Source organism: Manacus candei, unplaced genomic scaffold, assembly GCF_025592945.1.
Source record: "Manacus candei isolate 608988 ecotype Guabito, Panama unplaced genomic scaffold, ASM2559294v1 h1tg000023l, whole genome shotgun sequence".
Classification (NCBI taxonomy): Eukaryota; Metazoa; Chordata; class Aves; order Passeriformes; family Pipridae; genus Manacus; species Manacus candei.
Genome location: NW_026138071.1, coordinates 17,629,608 through 17,649,318, shown reverse-complemented (window position 1 = coordinate 17,649,318; position 19,711 = coordinate 17,629,608). Strand labels below are relative to the sequence as shown.

Genomic DNA, 19,711 nt, shown 5'->3' with positions numbered 1-19,711 from the left:
TTTACATATGTTTCAGCATGTATATCACAACCCTTCCTTAAGAGGTTTGCAGCTCCCTTGCTAGGTATGTCATGATGTGCCATTTTAATGAAAAGGTTGTATTTTAAAAGAACACTGGCAAGAATGTAAGATATCCAATAAAGATGGTTTCAAAAATCTGTGTTTTTTGAAAACTCGTTACAATCTCATATGTTCAACAAATGTGCACCCAGCCTTTAATATTCCCCATAGAAAAGGGAACCTCCCCAGATCCCTAAGTTTGGTTTTTCCTGCAGCAATTTTTAGTATCCTAAAAATGGTATGCTACTAATTACTGAATTATATGTTTAGGATCTTTTCAATATGCAGTTCTGTATTGCTACAATGTGTTTAAATAGCAAATTAGAAAAGTTAATAGAATTGCTACATGGAACAACTTAGAATATGATTAACAGCAAATGAATACAAACTTTTCTTACCCATTTTTCTTGTCTGTGTACAAATGACATTACTTTGTTCCCTTTCACTAGCCCAATAAACAGAGAGTAGATAAAAACATGCTCCCAAAGCAGACTGCAGAAACGTGGGGTCAAAAGAAAAGAAAGGGTCATTCCATCTTCTTGGTGATGTCCAAGAAGACCAATTGACCAATGGTGACATTTCTGGAGAAATTAATCAAAATACTATCCTAAATTAAGACAAATTCCAAATGTCTCCAAGTTTAACAGGAAGATAAGGAGCAGCCACAGTGATATTGCAACCAAGATATCACAATACAGGTTAAGCATAGTCAAATGACATTTTAATACAGACAAATTCAAGATGGTATATCTTAGAAAAATAAAGGTTTCCTCTAAGCTGAGACTTGATATTACTAGACCAGAGTCTAGTTATGAGTAGATCAGGATGCCCTTGGATAATCAGATTCTTAATCAACCGTGCCAGAAAACTGAAACAGTACCAAGGATCAGGTGCAAAATTCATCGTGGTTGGATCCTCGGATGAAATTTCAAAATCTGCTATTACAAAGGCAGGAACAGGTTCTTACAGTAACAGGAAGTTTTTTTTTGAACAGGTAGGTTTTTTTAAACAGACGGCAACCCAGTCAAAATACATCAGTACAATGAAATATAGTAAATTAATAGTGAACTGTGATCTTGGCATAGAACAGGGTTCTAAGCAATTGATATGAACTGCAACTTCCAAGAGCCTTACTCTAAGATCAAAGCCTAAGTGTGCTCAAAGTAACAGGGACTCCAGAAGTGGAACACATTGGTTCATTTTCAATCTGGTTCAAACCTAGTAGTCAAATCCTCAGTTGGAGTAAATCAACACTTTTCCAATGTCTGCCAGCTTGTAGCACCTGTATCTGTCTTTTGATCATTGCACTCTGCAAGTTCCATACTCCATCATTACACATACCTGCCCACAGAGAGTCTGGCAACAAGAGCTCATTTTATGTAAGTTACAGCAGGAGTGTCAGATGTCAGTAAGTTCAGCCCTCGGGGGATTCAAAGCAGTGATTTGTATATTTTAGCAATCCAGAAAGACATCTTCAGCTACACCCTGGTCTTGCTAAAGGACTACGAAGAAACGAATGGGTTCATATGCCTTTCAGCAGGAACCTGTTTACTCTTTGAAAGTTCTGTTTTTACTTAGTTCAAGGAATCAAACGTCTGGAAAGAAGTAATAGCTTTAGAAGTATAAAGACACATCATCATAGATTATCAGTAGTTTTGAAATATTACTTTGTGCTTTAAACCCATCATCATGTGAACTTTCTGAGGCAAGAGTACCTCTGCCAACTGCAGTTCACAAAAGTAGTTTGTTGCAGTGTTTTTCCCAGATTATTTTTTATCTTGTGTGTACATGTGGTGAGCAGAGTCCAGATAAAAAAATAAAAATAAATATTTTTGCAAGAAAACTTATCCATGCTAAGTAATTTTTCACTGAGTTCTTTTTCCTAGCTCTACAGCATTAAAAAAAAGTAACAAGTATTTACGTAATTTTTAAAAAAATGTTTTCCAAATAGTGTGTTTTGATTTGTTCTGTTTCTTATTTTAAGTAATGGTTTCCTCCTTTGCTTATGTTTTGCTGGGTCTTTGGTCAAGACTGATGGAATCCATCCAAAATATGTTGGACAATGCTAGCTTCTGAAATACTAATCTGCAGATCCTTAATCACAGCTTTGCTTTTGCTTTACACTGACATTATCTTTAGCAGGGCCTGACCTCTAGGCAGAACACCTTCATGGAGACAAAGTAATGACATAAATGCACAAAGTATGAGTAACTGTTGATCATCACCCAACCAGGAAATAAATCTGCGCACAAAGAAATGCTGTCAGATACACAGCTCAAATAAATAGAAAGAACAGGTATTTTTCTTACCCTTTTCTGTTATGCTAATTTGAGAGTTAGCAGGTTAAAAGTTTTCAAATTCTAATGTGATATTTCAAATGACATATTGCCATTTAATACCTTGAATCATTTGCAACAATACCTATCTTCCTTTCTAGTAATCTCATTTTGAACTTCATATTTTGCTTTTTTAAGACTGAAAGGAGAGCACATTGATCCTTCATTGCCCTCAAAATCCAAATATTGAGCATAAACACAGTTTACTTACATATGAAGGCAAATATATTTGGCTATATATACAGTCATACAACATAAAGGTATAAAACTTAACTCCTTACAAACACGTAATTTCTCAGCTGCATTTCTAAAGGCAATGACAATATAAAAATTAGATACTACTGTTTGTGTTACGAGCCCACAAATATTTTTGCCTCCTTTAGTCTTTCTCTGACTGCGGACCAGTATTTTCTCCTCATTAAGAGGGAAATTTGGTTAATTTGTGTGACGCATGACATTCCATTTCCTCAAGAAGATAGCAAGCCATACTGTGTCTGAGTACAGACTTAAGGCAATCAATTATTGAAGTATTAATATAATTCTTCAAACTTCACGCATATTACCACATGGTTAATCAGAACTGCTTGACAGCTTCTTCCCCCAACCTTTAATGAGCATGTCAACCCTCATCTTGGATAGTGAAACATACTACGGAATTTACTTCAGAGCAGAAAACTAAAATCAGATTTTGAAACACTGAAACTAATGTTATTAAAATAAAAAATGTAGTGGTTCTACCATATCCTTAATTGGCCCCCCTGCGAAAAAGTAGTCCCACAGGAAGGAGTTGAACTACTAGTTGGGTTCAGATCTTGCTGGAAGAGTAAAAAAAGAAATGGGTAATCAGTCATAATTTCTCTTCACAGCAATAACCCTGATAAACATTTATGTGAATAATATTTTGTTGTTGTGGATACTAAGAGTTCACATGTGTTCAAAGGGAAGCAAGAAAACTCAAGAGAAGCAAAATCTATTGAAGATTATCAGATAAATAGAAACTATTCTTGCCTTCAGTCTTTAAGTCCCTGAATATTTGAATGCAATGAGAGCTCTTCGAGAAAAGTAAGACAAACTTGACATATATTTGTATTTCTCATAAGGCATTAGCATTTGATTATATCAGAAAAAGGACACAGGTCACATAGACTTTTTGTCTGACCCAGTATGACCATCCTAATTTCCTGGAATATGTTACACATGAAACATGTCCAGAATAACAAACAAGAAAACTCCCCAAATAAAGATGACATTGCTTCCTGTTCCTATCAATTCTTCATTACCTGCGTAATGAAAGTACACAGAACCTCTCTAACCACAGGCCAAAATGCCACTGCACTGGGTGTTATACCAACTCCAAACAGAATTAATGTTCAGTACCTCTGATAATTTTTGATAGCAAAAATACCCGTATTCCTGCAATACTGGCTCTCTCTTGAGTAGCAAGACTATAGATCTTTGCAAAGAATTTCCTTATGTTCTCTTAAACTGTTTTTGGTATTTGTTTATTTCAAGCTAGTTCTGAAAGAATGGTCCCTTCTTGTATAGATGCTCTTCACAGAATGGATGAATTTTTTCCAACATAGATTATGAAAAAACCCAACAACCCTTAAAAACCCAACTGTTTCAGTGCAGAAGCCCTCTGATTACGAGCTGGTGTTTTGTGGCAGCTTTAATACAGTCTTATTGCTGACTTTGTCATTTTTCAGTGCCTGTGCTCTTAACTCTAGAGAAGACTTAGATGATATTCCCATATGCTAAAGCACATTACAAACATACTGCCTTCTAGTTCATTCAGTTTGATCTAAACTCAGCTACCCTGAGTAAGAACTAATATTGATATTGCCTTATACCATATGACTGTTAAATTTTAATCACTACGTTTTCTCAGTCTAATTAAGCAATTAAACTGCTTAACTGAAAACTACAGGCAATTGATTTATATGAAGTACTAAGAAATTCTATTTGAAGCTTAAGAACAATTCCTTACCAAAGGTTATAAACACATGAAAGCTTAAATTGCAAAAGTATATTTCAGTATTAGTCATTCTAGTATTGTTGGAATTCTCATTGTTAATTAATGCTATTTACTTGAGCAGCTATTCCTGGCTTCCATTTTCTAAATATCACTGATAAAATGGGCATGCTTTTCTGCTAATGCAAATTACAGGGCAAGTGAAGACTCTTCATGCACTGTAAATGTAACTCATCATTAAACTTGGAGAAGAATTATTGCTTCTGCTTCTTTAGCTATAAAAACTTCTTTAAAAATAAGAAGTTCCCTTCTTCCAATTTGGATCATAAAGTATTTCCTGTAAGAAAACTGAAGAGGGAAAGAAGCAGAGCTTTTAACGCCAAGTCATATAGGTCTGAAAAGAGTTACTGTTGCAGACACGTGTTGCCACTGAGGTCTGGGGAACACTGAAAGGAGCAGGACTACCTGGTAGGTCAGTAACTGCTCAAAACCAACAAGAGCAGAGTTTTGGTCTACATTTGATCACTGTACTGTATCTTTTACTCTAGGTGAGAAGATCCTTGTATCTCCAGTTGACGTGAAGTACAAATCACCAGTTGACATGAAATACTAAAAATAAAGAAGAGTGTCAGAACTTCATCAAGACTCCCATAGAAAGCCTAACCAACCTACCAAAAACATCCCAAAACCACCACAAAAAGAAAGATGTGTTGATCTGCATAAATGGTGCTAGGAAGCTGGGGTTTTCTTGTAAAACAGAACTTAAGTGAACATGTTATTTTGGCTTGAAGCAATCAAGTATAGATCCACATTTCTTAACACTAAGAATGTTTACTACCTACATGTACTTCCTCTGTTGCTTTGGCATCTTGCAGGGTGAAGGACCAGCATAAAATGACACATAGCACTGTGATGACTGGTGAGTGCTCAGGTCAGAATTTTACAAGATTACTTGTGAGCTCTTCCATGACAGGAAGAAGAGTATAAAAGGTGAAACTAAGCAAGCAGAGAGTTTATGGGATTTTATAAAATATTAAGTACTTGATCTCAGAATAGGAATGTTTTAAGGTTTCAGCTTCAATCTTTGTGCCCCACAACTCATAACATTCCCCCCTCCCCTTTAATTATAATAGCCAAGATAATTAATCCCTTTAACAATGTTGCTCTATATTGTTCCAAATCCAGAGGTTTGATCCAGCACTAGTTATTTAAACTTGAAGTGATTCTTTACAGCCTATGCGGTTTACAGACTACAGCAGGATCTTTCAACATAGTGTTTGTTATATTAATAAACATTTTTATTTGTTTACACATACAGTAATACTGTACCTACTACATACTAAATAAAATGCATAATTTATTTGCATTTTCCCATCTGATTTTCTGAAAAGGCTCATAAAATTTTAATGAAAGTGGTTAAAGCAACAGACTATGTATTAAAATCATATACAAAAAATGACCTTAAAGGAGTACTACTAAAACTGCAAAGTAAGGCACTTAGGCTTGAAAAATGCCATAGCAGAGGTGTCCACTGTTAACTTATTTCTCTCCATGTGCACATTCTAATAGACTTACATTTTATGTCCCAAATACATCATGACAATTTTATTTACAAAACTCCAGTTTTCTTTCTTTCAGCAAATATCTGATCTTTTCTTCCACATGTAGAGCAATTCCCCCCACTTCATACTGAGCACACACTTTGAAAGCTGCTCTGATATCAGCAGTAAAAAGCTTTCATGCCTCTTTCTCAAAACACCTTAGTAGCAAGGTTTTTTTTAATAAACACTAGTGACGTCATTTTAAGATAAATGTGTACAGTCTGTGTCTCTGTGACAAGGAACTGAAACAGGAGAATGAAGATCAATTCAGGTTCCCATTTTAAAATTCTCAAGGCTTGATTCCTCCACCTTTCACTTCCTTTTCTGAAAATCTAACATCTAGCATGTCCTGGGCTCACAGCACTATTGCTACTGACTTTAGTTGCAGTCTGAATACATTCAGTACTTGTGCAAACCAATACACATCCAGGCCAGGCACCGAGGTGGAGAACATCTCACTGAGTGTGGTTTAAAGACACCTTCTGGCCCTCCACATTTCTGACGTACAGGAAGAGCTAGAAAATCATCTGAGCAGCATGTAAAGGCTAGAAAACAGAAATGATGTTTCTTTTCCCCTAAGATCATCTACACCACTAACATCACATCCCCCAGCCAGAAAAAACCAAACAGCAACACACCTTTCCACTTCAATAACAAATGAGGTGAGGGCTGGTCCCAACACCACAGCCTTCGTTACCCTGAAGCAGATCCCTCTAGTGCTCTGGCAGTAAAGTCCCTGGGAAGCATTTGATTATATAATCTCATGCCACCAGCACCCACTTGCCTTTGGGGACATCCTTACAGGCAGTGCTGCCTACTTCAGACACCTTAAACCTTCACATTTATATTCTTCTAATAGAGTTTGTATATAAGGTTTCCTACATGCGGGGGTTTGGTGGTGGTTTTTCTGATTGTGGTTGGTGTTTTTTTGGTTGTTTTGTTTTCATTTTGGTCTTGTGTTGGTTTTTGGTTGGTTGGTTTTGTCTGTATTTAAAAAAGCAGAGTTTTTTATTGCATAGCTGGTTGCCACATTTTTTTCCCCCCACACGGTTTCCAGATCCACTGTCCTAGATCAGCACAAGCTAGTCTCCCCCTCTCTCTCAGTTATGTCACTCTTTCCCACACTGCATCTTCTCACACAGTGACATGGCCAATCTCTCTTTTTCCCATTCCCAGCATTGTTTACTAGCTCCCCCCATCTTCCCTAGTAGCTTGCTATCTTCCCAGCCTCTAGCCATATATTCTTCCTTTTTCTTCTCCTAAACAAAAACAAATATCAGAGTTATTTCAGGAGACAGTAAAAGAACAATCTCTGTCAAAAAAAAGCAAATAAAACCCACGCTTCAATTGACACTTGAATGGAAAGTTTTACTTCAAACGGCTCCGGTTTCATAGAATCCCTAACGGGATGTGTCACACATGACACTTAACAGGTGATAACACAGTGACTACTGCACACTACACCTATATGCTATATACAAAGAGAAAAGAAAAGCCAAACCATGAGTAAAGGAGAGTAAAGGTTTTTTTTCTGAGACTTAATGATTTATCCATCTTTCCTACAGAACAGCAGAAAAAGAATGACAGTAAGAATTTTTCTTCTGTATGTTTTCTTTTTCTTTAATGTGTTTGTTCTTTTACTATAAACTCAGACCAAAAATTATTCTTTGCAGCTATTTTGTGATGTACATTTCAGTCATAAACAGTGAGTTATTCGATGCAACGACTGACAAAACTTAGTTCTGCATGTAATGTTATTTTCATTTTTTTCCCCCTTTAAAATTAAACCACTGTGCTGTTTTTTAGAAAGGAATTAAACTCCAGAAGCTTCGATCGAACAATTTTGTCATTTTGCTTTTGGAATTAGGCATTTGAGCAGATTATAAAGTAATAAAAAAAAAAGGCATCTGATTAACTACACTATATTGGATTTCTCTTTTATAACATCTCTGTTTGTCAACAGCAGCATTACAACTGGCAACTGAAAGAAACAACCCCTTTTTTGAACAGAGGAATTTATGCCAACTACAGATAGCAACAAAAATTGTAATTACATGAAAGACCCAAACAAATCAACGCCTGATCCTCTGTTCTGGTCCTTCTGCACACAGCAAGTTAACTGAGGTTTTTATTTGCAATCTTTGTAAGTGCAATTACCCTTCAGTAATGGATGCAAACTTCTAGTGCTGAGTTCTACTTCTGTTCTGTTTGTCCCTCTGCCCTTTGCCAGGTCCTGACCCCAGCACTGGAAGGGACATGATCCCTATTTAAGCTTTCAGTGCAGAAGAGTCAGGGTCTTGCTGTTATTATGGCACGAAGGAAAGCAGCATTTTGAAATTGGGCTAATTGTAGAATTAGTGTCTGCCTCTCTCCACTGAATTCCCTGCTTTGCCCCAAGCCCACTAGTCACACCAGACAGAATGGTTCCTTCCTACACTATTCAGTTTGTAAACTCAGTAGCAACAGAACAGAAGGAGGAGATGATCTAGAAAAATAACCCACTAATACTGAAACATGCTGTGCAGCAACAGTCCATGGGACTTGACTATGCCCTGCATGCTCTCCTGTTTCTTGGAAGTCTGGAGGTGAACCCTTCAGGTCACAAATTTGCTCTCCTCGCAGACAGATATCCATCCCACAAAAGCTTCTTCTAAGTATGAGAACCAGCTTGAAGACAGGAGAAGTATTAAAGGAAGAATTTTTACAACAAAAAGTGAAAAATCAAAAAGCGCAGAATCAGATATAGATTAGCCTCAGTATAGATGTCACATTACTTGGGAGGAGGGGTTGGAGGTAGGAACTGACATTGAAATTTCTTTTATAAACCCCAAACAACCACAAGTTTGATCTCATGTCAATAGGGATCTGCTGTGCATTCACAGGGTTAAGGTACCAATCATTATGCTTATTACCTGCAGGCCAAACCAAAACCATTGGAAACTACATTACCCCATGCAAGACTAAATTAAACCTAATGAAATGAAAAAGCTAACTAAATGAAAAATTTCATCTATCAAGACGTCAGGCAGAAAAAAGGGTAAACACTAGAGAAGGTATATTTTGAAAGGGCAGCATGGTGCCATGGCCTGAGGTAGAAGGAAATTATTTGCTGATAGTCGATGTAACTCAAGGAAGTGCTTTCTACTCTTCTACAAAATGCTTTCCATTTGGGTTGCCACTGCTATGAACAAAAAAACTCTCCTGCTCTGCTCTTAGGCCAGAAAAAAGCATTTTAGTAGGATACTTAATTAGGGATGATGTTCTGGTTACTTTCAGAGTGCTGTGTAGGTAAGCACTAAGTAGCATTGATGTATTGAAGGACCCACTAAAAATAACGCTGTTTCATGAGATATACAAATAGCAATATAATTCTTTTCTTCAAAGTTAATTTCTGAACCATATTGCACTGCATAGCTTTTATTACACAAAGATGTGTATTAATAAATTGCACCAGAAACCCATTTTATACAATGAAGCCTTATTTCAAATGCTGCAGGAGGCAAACACAGTACAAGATACTATTCCAGAAGTGAGCTGGACTAGAAATATCAATTACCTTCAAAATCCTTTTTATTGACATGGCAACATGATAAAAAATGAAGGAGAAGAATCATTCAAAGTGGAGAATTATAAATGCTTCTCAGTTTGTATTCAAGACTCAGAAGGTAATGCAACTGGCTAAATACACAGTATTAGAAAATTAAAAACAAAAAAACCAACCAAACCAACCACAAAACCAAAACCTCAAACAAAAACACAACAGTTAAATCTTCTGTGGGGTTATGTAATTTTTAAATTTCAGTCAACTAGTTCAAAAAAATAAAAGTGCACCCTTCTTCTCTTCAGCCAGTAGCTCATTTAGTTCAGTGCTCTTCTTTCTACATCTCATACTTCATGCTCCAAAATGTAAGTTAGAGGGCCAGATGTATTATCTGGGAAGTTTTCCAAATTCATTAACTCCCTGGCACCAGTGACTTCAGGATACCCGCTGCCAGCACTGAATATTATGCCCAGCAAAAAAACAGCTCTTGGAGGGAAAGGATTAATAAAATGAGGCATTCGGCAGTGGTTGTTGGTCTCTTTGGTCACAACAAGCAACTGAAAGAATCACAGTAGCTGCCAACACTGATCACAGCCAGTTTTCACCACCTAGTACTCAGAAGGTCTTTCCTGACTATCTGCAGATCACTCACCACAAATGTTGAAAAAAGCACAGGTACTGCTTGAAGGAACATGAAACAAATAGTAAGAGAAAAGACTGGCAGGAAGGCTGTGACTCCTATTCTAACTGCAGAGGGGGGAAATGTTACACAGGGGTGGTAGAATCACATCATCACTTTCTCCTCAATTACAGAAGATGCAGACTGAGGGAATTTGTTTTGCTTCCTGAAATGGATGCAGTGCCCTAAAAATGCAGGAGAGTTGATGGATCCACTCGCTGTTTTCAGCTTTCTTCTTAGGGCCAAGGCAGGAGTTCCACGAAGGAAACAGCTTACTATCAGTCATGTAGGCACTTTCATGAGCCATTTGTTCAGGCACCATCACCAGAAACGCTCTCTAATTTAAAGATCAACATATAGCAAGAGGTCCCAAGGATTTTAAACATTAAACTTGTTTTGCTGGTTGCTGTGCCTTTGAATGTCCACAGTTTCACTAAAAGCACTATAATTTCTTTACATTCTTTAAATTTCAAATATACTGTTTCCTAACCTTTACTTAGGCCTAATGCCAGTTTTCTTGTTGTTTTTTTTTACCATCTCCAATCACTTCAAATTTAGTAACAATTCTTACTGCGTGTGATATTCTAGGATCCAGACATACCAAGATGTCAGGTCCTAATAACCACTTCTGCAATACTGTAGCATCTATTATCCTGTGTGAAATTCTGCACTAACACAGTTACACTACTTCTTTCAGACAAAGCTTTATTTCTGCCTGATATAGCACTCCTCATGTAGACACATCCATATTTACATATTTACAAGCTCTCCTATGCTCATGTCAGAAGCAACTTGGAATACAAGGCAGTAGGAAGCTCCAACTCGAACCAGAAACTTTCAGCAAAGACAAGAAATGTGGCAGGCTCAGCAAAGACAGTCACAGGGGAAAGTATTGCCAGGTCTCGGGAAGAGAATACACGTCCCAAACAGCCTACAGCTGGTAACTCCTGCCAGCACTGCACCACTCACTAGAGAGAGTATTTCAGCTGCACCAGATACAGACTCTGAAGGCACACGGCTCCTTTGGCCCACCGTGGGCTGACACAGACAAGGGAATTACCACACACAGATGACCACTTATTTCAAATACTAGCAGGCCTTACCTTAAGTGGATGCACTCATCACAACCATTAAAACTCTGTGCTTCATTTTATACTACTTAAACATTTTGGGGTTTTTAATACTCGCTTGACTTGCTTCACTGAGTTCTGCACAGCAATACTGACCTAGGGGAAAAATAGCAACTGTGGAGTGTGAACACCAAAACTCACCCCTCAGCCTCAGTTAACACAACAATTTGCCCAGAATCACTTCAGGAAATTAAAAAGAAAAAGGGAAAAAAAATGAAGTAGAAGAAATATGAATGTATGAGTACCTTGGTTGGAAAAAATTTCTGTGTGTTGGTTTTTCTTTTTCCCCAATCACTTTTCCCACTTCTTTATTGTAAAGGAGCTGTAATACTGGGTAACTGTGGAGCATGAAATTTCCCAAGTCACATTTAACAAAGTTCCTATCCCTTTCTCTGCTCCTAGAGCAAAGAATACTCCCCAAGGAAAAAGGCTGTTGGTTTGCAATCCCTGGATGTCAACAATTCATACTGGGTAATGCATAATTCCCACATTATTGAGATGTGATTGAGTAAAAGTAAATCTTTCACCTCTGTTGTATATTTTTGAAGACTGTAGTTTGGATATCTGCCAGAGCAGGCCTTCTCCTCTTGGAAATGGCTGTCCTTACTGCCATGCAGACTTTCCCCCTTCAAGTTTACACGCATTTAAAAATCAGGCATTCCTGCCACACAGAATCACTCTTCAACATCTTTCTCTAATAAACCAATGTTGCAGCTTCAGCAGGGAGTTCCCTAGCTATGTATTCACAGCAGTGTTCTGTATAGTTCCAGCCTACAGGAACTTTTAAGTTTTATTTCATGCTGGTCAAATTGAAATATCTTACTTTGGTCCACTTTTAGGGCACAAGCTTCCTTCACAGAGAAGTTCGAGTTGTTGAAGACTTTCTTGGTAGATGTACAAGCACTTTTGTTCTTAAAGACGGAACGTGAAAAGAACTTTGTTGTTGAAGTTAAGTGTTGTTTTACTATGCCTTTGTAGTGCAGATAATTAACTTTTTCTGAGACAGAGTGAAATAAATGCTTCTGCTCAACTCTTACAGCATCGCTTGTTCTGTGGTTCAGCAGCTTTCTGCAATCAGTTGGATGGAAAGAAACCCTACCCAGTCCCTGCGGTTCTTAAGGAAAATTGTCCTTCCTGTCTGAGCTGCCTGTTCACTCCATCTGGCACTTATGAAAGCTTCTCCCAGCTTGTCCCACTCAGCTGCTCTTAAGAAGTGCTCAGTCTTCTCTCATTCCTTAGGACAAGACCGGACCCAGAGCGTAGCAGCTCGTACAAGACTAAGAGACAGTCCTGGCACTTTAACAGCAAATAACATCGCAGTCAAAAATACACAAACCCAACTGTCACTGACCATTAAACAAACCTTACAGAAGCTTGCTTTCAGTTTAGACTTCAGGACAATAAAAAGAGACTCACACTTGCTCCCCAACTTCTTTTCTTTCAGCACAAAGACATCTCTGAAGATCCGCAAATCTTCTTTCATCCATGCTTTTTCCCTTAGATGTGTCTGCCCACCCCCTCCACCCCAGTCAACTTCCTTCAGCTTAGGCTGATCCCAGGATCAAAAAATGCCAGTTACAAAACCATTCTTCTCTTTTCCTGAACTTCCTTTTTCTTGCTCCCTTGACTAAACCAGAAGAATACTATTTCTTTTTGTAGAATTATTTTTCTGCTAAGTTAGCTTCCCACAGCAGCTCATCATGGAATTATAAGAATAATAAAGCTGGCATAGAGAGAAAGGGGGCAGAAACACGTAGCTAGGCATTTATGAATACAAGGATATCATGGGATCCTCTTCAGGTGATAGGAAAACATTAAGTCAACTATGCTATTTTAAAAAACCTCAGTTAAAGACCCCTTGAATTTGCATCTGCAATGTGTTGGTCTACATTCAGATCTGCTCCAGATCTTAAATCTCACACAAGAACAGTGAGGGAAAACAGGTTTCTCCTGCAAGTTTGTTATTGTTCTCAGCAGATCAGATCTATTCACTTTAATAATTGTAGTTCAAAGAAAGATCAACGGGCACTGCTTTGCCATATCTTCATACAATGCACACTAAGAGTCACAGAACACAAAGCATTCATAAAATCAAAGTGAATAAGTGATTTAAGAAAAGATTCTTGTAATTAAAGGATGAGACAGCAGGGATGCTCTTGTTCAGTTTGCACAGGTTTACTGCCACTTTTATTCCAGGACCACTTGGTCCTGCCACAGAGGAAGTGATTTTATTCATGGCAAGTAAAATAGCCTTAAAAAAATTAAAAAATCGAAAAATAAAATCAATGCAAGTCTGGCATTCGAATTTAACAAGGATATGGTTCGACATGGCAGATAAGGGGATTTGATAGGCAGCTGCCCCAAAGTCATAGTTCTCACGTCCATCCACTTGCTGAGTTTCTCTTCTACTGGCATGCAAGAAAAATGAGTGGTTCAAGGAGATAAACTCAGTACTATTCACTTTTGTCTGTCTTGTTTTAGTTTTTGGCTGGTTTAGCTCTCTCAACCGTCTCACCAGCTAAGCTGTGGGACTGGAATAAAGAAGTAATGGAAACCAGGCAGCTGCAGATAGGAGGTATGGTGACCAAGACTGCCTTTTTCAGCAGCAGCAAGCTTTTAGATCAACATCATCATAACATCAAACAGCACCCTCAAGTGAGGGATTTTTATCTATAGATGAGTTTCTCAGGACCTAAAAAAACAGGGGTCACAACAAATCATCATCACACAGCTAATAAAGTCTTAAAAAAAAAAAAGGAAAAACAGCTGTCAAAGGAATAGTTACAGCTGGTGAGTTACTGGGGGCATAAACCAGTTCTTCTCAAGAGTAAAAATGAGTGCTTGTTTCCCCCCATAGAGAAGAACCATTTAACTACATTATCTGAGAGCTGTTTATCAGCCACCTAGACCTGGCAGGCAAGGAGTACTGTAAAGAGCCCCAGCCTGACATTCAGAAGAGATTTTGACCAACAAACTGCTTTTCACTAAAATTCAACAATACGGAAAATTCTGTTAATTTAGAAAAATGGTTTGAACAACAGGAACTGCTAAGAGTCCAGTCTTCCTTTTTCTGAGTCAGTGAAAAAGCAAACTTCTCATGCAGAAATACATACAATTTTTGTGCAACTAGCAATGTTAATCAAGCCTCCCCACTCCTTCTCAGCTCTAAACAATGACAATGGTTAGAACAATACATAACACGGAAACTATTATACATGTTAAAAAATAAAAAATAAAATCCACTACAAAAAGGGTAGCAAAGTCATTTTGGCATAGAGTATTAAGTATGTTAGTGCATCCTTGACTGGGCAAGTTGTTTTTGAAGAAAAGAAAAAAAACAACAGTAGACAGAGATCAACCTGCGGGAAAAAAGGAACCATATTTTTTGCTTCTCAGTTTCATGAGCTGATACAGATTCTCAGATGACAACAACTTATTTGAAATTATAAGTTCAAAGGAACACTTTACTTGGAGAATCATAATCAAAGTTGATGATGATGATGATAATAACACCACCACCACTACCAAAAGAAAATAATCATCCAGGGAGAGAAGCCCAAGGTGATTGTAACAGTAAAAGAGTGAAAAATCTTGCAAAAATATTCCTCACAATAAAGCATCAAACATTACCCACAGCTTAACAATTCAAACCTGACAGAGGCATGGGTTGTGGGTGATTTAGCATACTGAAGCATCATAGAAAGATACTTGCATTTGGTTTTGTGCCAGTCAAAGTAAAATAGCACCAAGCATCAACTGGCTGAACTAAGGGAAAAACCACAGTGCGCACCTTCCAGTGACACCACAGTTTACTTATGTCCAGTACTCGAGCCAAGACACAAAGGTTAGGTTACACTGGTATTGTTAAAGTATCCTGCAGACTGTGAAGTAGACAAGTCCTCTTTGCACTTGAAAGAACAACCGATGCAGCCTAGTATTATGTTCTTACTCTCAAAGAGAAATAAAATGAACTAAAATCAACCTTTTTTCTCCTCTCACAAATGCAAAAATAAGTGTCAGATTCTACAGGCTATATGTTTTCAGTTAGTGGCAAGGTCCTTGTTTGGACAGGCACTTCACTTGCATACACCAGGCAGCTCAGCCATTTACACGAGTCTTTTCTACTGTGGAGTTAGTTATTATATAAATCCTTTTGAACTCAGTACTAAACCCAATGGTCCCCTTTGAAAAGCTCAGCTTTAATGACATCTACAGCAGCAAGAAGGTTTGTTTAACAAAATTACAAGATCTGGCATGAGGAGAGGAGAACAGCACTTCCCTGTGCACCTCTTTGACATAACTGTGTTACCTGCAAATCAGAATCAAACCAGAAGTCAAACTTGCTACAGTGGCACCAGTCTCAAGCCTAGCAGCATGCACTAACTAAGCCTTCTGTAGTCTTTTCTAACCCCACTATTAACCCCCACTGGAATCCTTGATTAAAAGGAAGCCTTTTGTGCTACATAAGCACTGGATTTTGCTGGTGTTCCAACAGCTCAATCTTGGCATGATTCCTCCAGCTAAAAAAAATAAATTAAATACGTTCTCCAGTTTTCTCTGCCCTTCCAAGTACGAACTGAAGTTGCAACAGTAAGCTTAGCCTAGTTATTATTCACACTTTTACCAGAATAAACTTTAACACACTGAATTCTGCCTGCATCAGACTATTTTGTCCCTGTGAAAAACTAAGCTGGAGTCCTTGAAATCACAGGTTATGTTTATATTTGCAAATTTAGCAGTGTCTGGGCACACCTACGTTTATTAGAATGTAATCATCTACACTACAAAAGTCATAACAGCCCTTCTGCTCACACGAACACTTCCTAGAAATGCTTCAGGAGTTAGGATACGCCAGGCATGGCTTCTTGAGGCAACCTGAAGTCATCTTACAATAGAGGCTCAGAGCACAGATGGGGATCACCCCATGGCACTCAACTTTGTAGATGCAACCTGAGCATCTCATAGACTTATTTCACCTACCAATGCAACCATGCCTTTTGCAACCAGGATGAAGAGCCTATTCTGAAGGTTAGGAAGCTTAATTGTTTGCACTTTCCATACCCTATTTCAGTGGGTCATATAAAATTTACCAATAAACCTAAATTTTCAGCCGCTCCTGTGTCCTAAACCATAACCTTAATCCTCATCCTTAGCCTTAACAAAACCTCAGTAAAATGTATTTAATTCAGAATACATCCTGGCAGAGAAACACTAAGACCTTTAACCTGCCTTATTCCAAACTATCTCCACTTTTAATCTGAATGGCCATTTAATCCCAACCCAGTTACCTACACAGGAAGCAGCACAGATTGGAGGTCTACCAGATGTGACAGCACTCAGGCCTCAGCAAACCTTGCAGGATTGAGCTGTACATTCACCTCTTCAAGCTTTCTTTCCCAGAACACTACTCCTACCTACAGGCTGAACGGCAACCTGGTACCTGCACAGTCACCAAAATTAACAGTAAGGGGCAGAACCTGACCAGAGGCATCCCTTAAACTATCCCAATGGGCCTTTTCCTACTCAAGTCCTAACCCTATCTCTTGATGTATGTTGTGGTTTAGCCATATAGCATTAACTCAAATCTAGCTTGGTAGCACAGCTACTCTGTATCACTCAGCCTTGTCAGTACTAATCCATTGCCCAGTCATATGTTCCTCATACAGCAGCCAACAAGAAAATAAGATCTTACTCATCTTGTCTCAAAACATAACCCCAGCCAAAAGCATGGTCTAGTGACATTAAAATAAAAATAGGAAAGCTTTTTTGACCATTTTGCTAATTAATATGTCAGAGCTCATAAAGAAAGACTCATCAGCTTTTCTCCAGCACTGCATCATGTGAAAGAGCTGTGTCAGCAGAGATCTCAGCAGTCAATACATACTGAAAAGTGTTCTAAGCATTAAATCAGAACACAAAAAAGAATTTCAGAAAAAAAATTAAAAAGCTGCAAAGAATTCAGTACTCAATTTCAATATTTGATATAAATCAGGTTGTATTTGATATGAAGAGTATCCTCCTAGCTGTCCTAAAATTGCTTTTCTAAAAAGCTAAGTGTTCATGAAAAACTAAGCTAAAGTTTGCTGATTTTTCATCTTTGTGAATTTTCAGGGATCTTCTCTGCTTTATAACTGAGACACCATTTGTCTGCTTCTCATTCTCATCACTGCAATTGTCATACCATTCCTAAGCACACAGGAAGGTTACAGAGGACAAAATTCCTCCTTAGAGGATTTAGAGCAGACGCCTTACACACACACACACACACACACGCACACACACACACACACACTGAACTCTGTTTTATTCCAGAAAGGGATGAGTAGGCTCCATCCATACAGCATTCCAGTGCTTTTGATGATGGCATTGCGGAAAACATTCGCAACAGTAAGAACACCTGTAAGCACTGCAGGAATCTTCCATCCAGCAGGATGATGGACAGGTCAGGTATAAGAACCAGAATTCACAGATGCACTTCTGTGAGGGTGATATACAGGAACAAAGCTGCAGCCATCTTCCCATAGAACATGCTTACATGCTCAGGGTGTGTCCAGACATACTTCTAAAAACCAAATCTACTTTCTAAGGGCAAAAAAAAAGGTACTACTGTTTGCGAGTGCAATATATAAAGAGACAGATGTAGATCTACAGATCCTTCTAATGTCTTGGATTTATGCAGAATTGTGATATTGCTTTTTGAAATGAATGCACACCTCTAACTCCTGCTGCTGTTCAGTAACATGCAATATGTGAGGGATACAGTAGCTGTACAAAAAGCTGAGACTAAATGCTTGAAGAGCCACTGCCCCAGAAGGAATAGAAGGGATATTTCCCTAGAGAGAGTTACTCAACTGCATACTACAAAGAACAAGTCATGTTGAAGGAGAGAAGGGATAATTGCATTGATTGTTAGTAGGTGATAATTAATTCTGTAGAGAAACACGTTTAATTTCCTGAAGTCTAGAATAGGATGGAGACTCTTCGTTTTGTAATGAGAAAATAACTGTGTTTTGCTCCCAGCACAAGGAGCCGCAATGTCTCCCTTAGCACATTTCTAAGGTGCCTATAGGAAGGCAGCACAACGCACAGTGTTAAAACAAGAGTTCTCTGATGTGACTGAATGCCAGGAAAATGCACATATGACATATAATTCCAAAAAGCATAGAGTAAAAAGGGACCAGAGCAAAAGAACACCACATTCCCGAACAAACGTATAAAATAAATATCTGAATGGAAAAATGTGAGAGCCAAAACTGCAGTTTGATTTCTCTTCATAAAGGGTTAGGAAATTGAACACAGAAAGGGGAGAAACATTTTTCAGTGGTATTTGAACAGTATTTAAAGTGGATAGGACTGAGTAAAATAATTTACACTCCAGCCTTCTCAGAAGTTAGCTAGCTCCTTTTATTCTGAGAGGGAAAAAAACCCAACAACTTGTGGGATCTTTGTAGCTATTCCTTTGGTGATCTGTTGAGCACTGATTTTAGTCTATGAAAAAAGATCTTAGGTACATGTGAGAGGTCTGTGAAGACTAAGTAAAGCAAACAAGCCAAAGCTCAGTAAACGTGGGTCCACATTTTCATGTAAAATTTGTAGGTGTTTTCAAATAGAAAACTTCAAAGTCACAGTTCTCAAGAATCTGCAGAAGTGTGCAGAAGAAAGATCAAACACTACTAAAAATGATATTATAAAGCTTAATGTAGCTTTAACAATTGATTGCCAAAGAGTTATAGTCTTACCAGGTTCCCCTCTAATACTTTTTCATAGCAGTGAATTCCATTGATCTTTGGTAAACTGCATGATGCTGCAATGTTTGTAGCAATTTTTCTGAGCAGGGAAAAACCCAAGGGCAACACCCCTAGCTTCTTCAAGTTGACAAGATCATTTCTTTGAAGCTTTCACATTCCCAAAGCAGAAAGCTGAAAGAATTTTTTTCTTCCCAGGAGTGATAATGTTACAAGACACATGAACTATTCCCTGATTCAGAAAGAGAATCCAAGCTCACAAAGTTAGGAAAGATGCCAAAAAAATTTAAAAAGAATTTGTCTACTAAGTTCAGAAAAAGGTCTTCAGATAAGGAAAATCCACACCAGAGAACTAAAGAAGGACACCCAGTTGCACAGAGAAGGAATACCAAATCAATCAAAAATCTCATAGTCAACCTTCCTTTACATGAATTCTGCTTTTTAGATCTGTCAAAGGAGTGGAAAAAGCCAACATACAATCGTGCTACAAAAGGGTAGTCTGAAACTTCAGGGTTATCTAACATCAGAAGAGAATGCTGAATAACTAAGGTTTTCAAGGAAGTTCAAGGTTTCTCATGTCATCTTATGAAAAATCATAATCTTACGTCACGCTGCCTTGAAAGTTTTTTAATACAACAACTGAAAGT

General features: G+C 38.0%; 1 protein-coding gene across 9 annotated transcripts in view; it reads right to left on the bottom strand.

The window, feature by feature from the left end:
• The window catches only part of PARD3B (par-3 family cell polarity regulator beta), a 393,203-nt gene that overhangs the window by 148,308 nt on the left and 225,184 nt on the right, over positions 1 to 19,711 (bottom strand). The window lies entirely within an intron of this gene.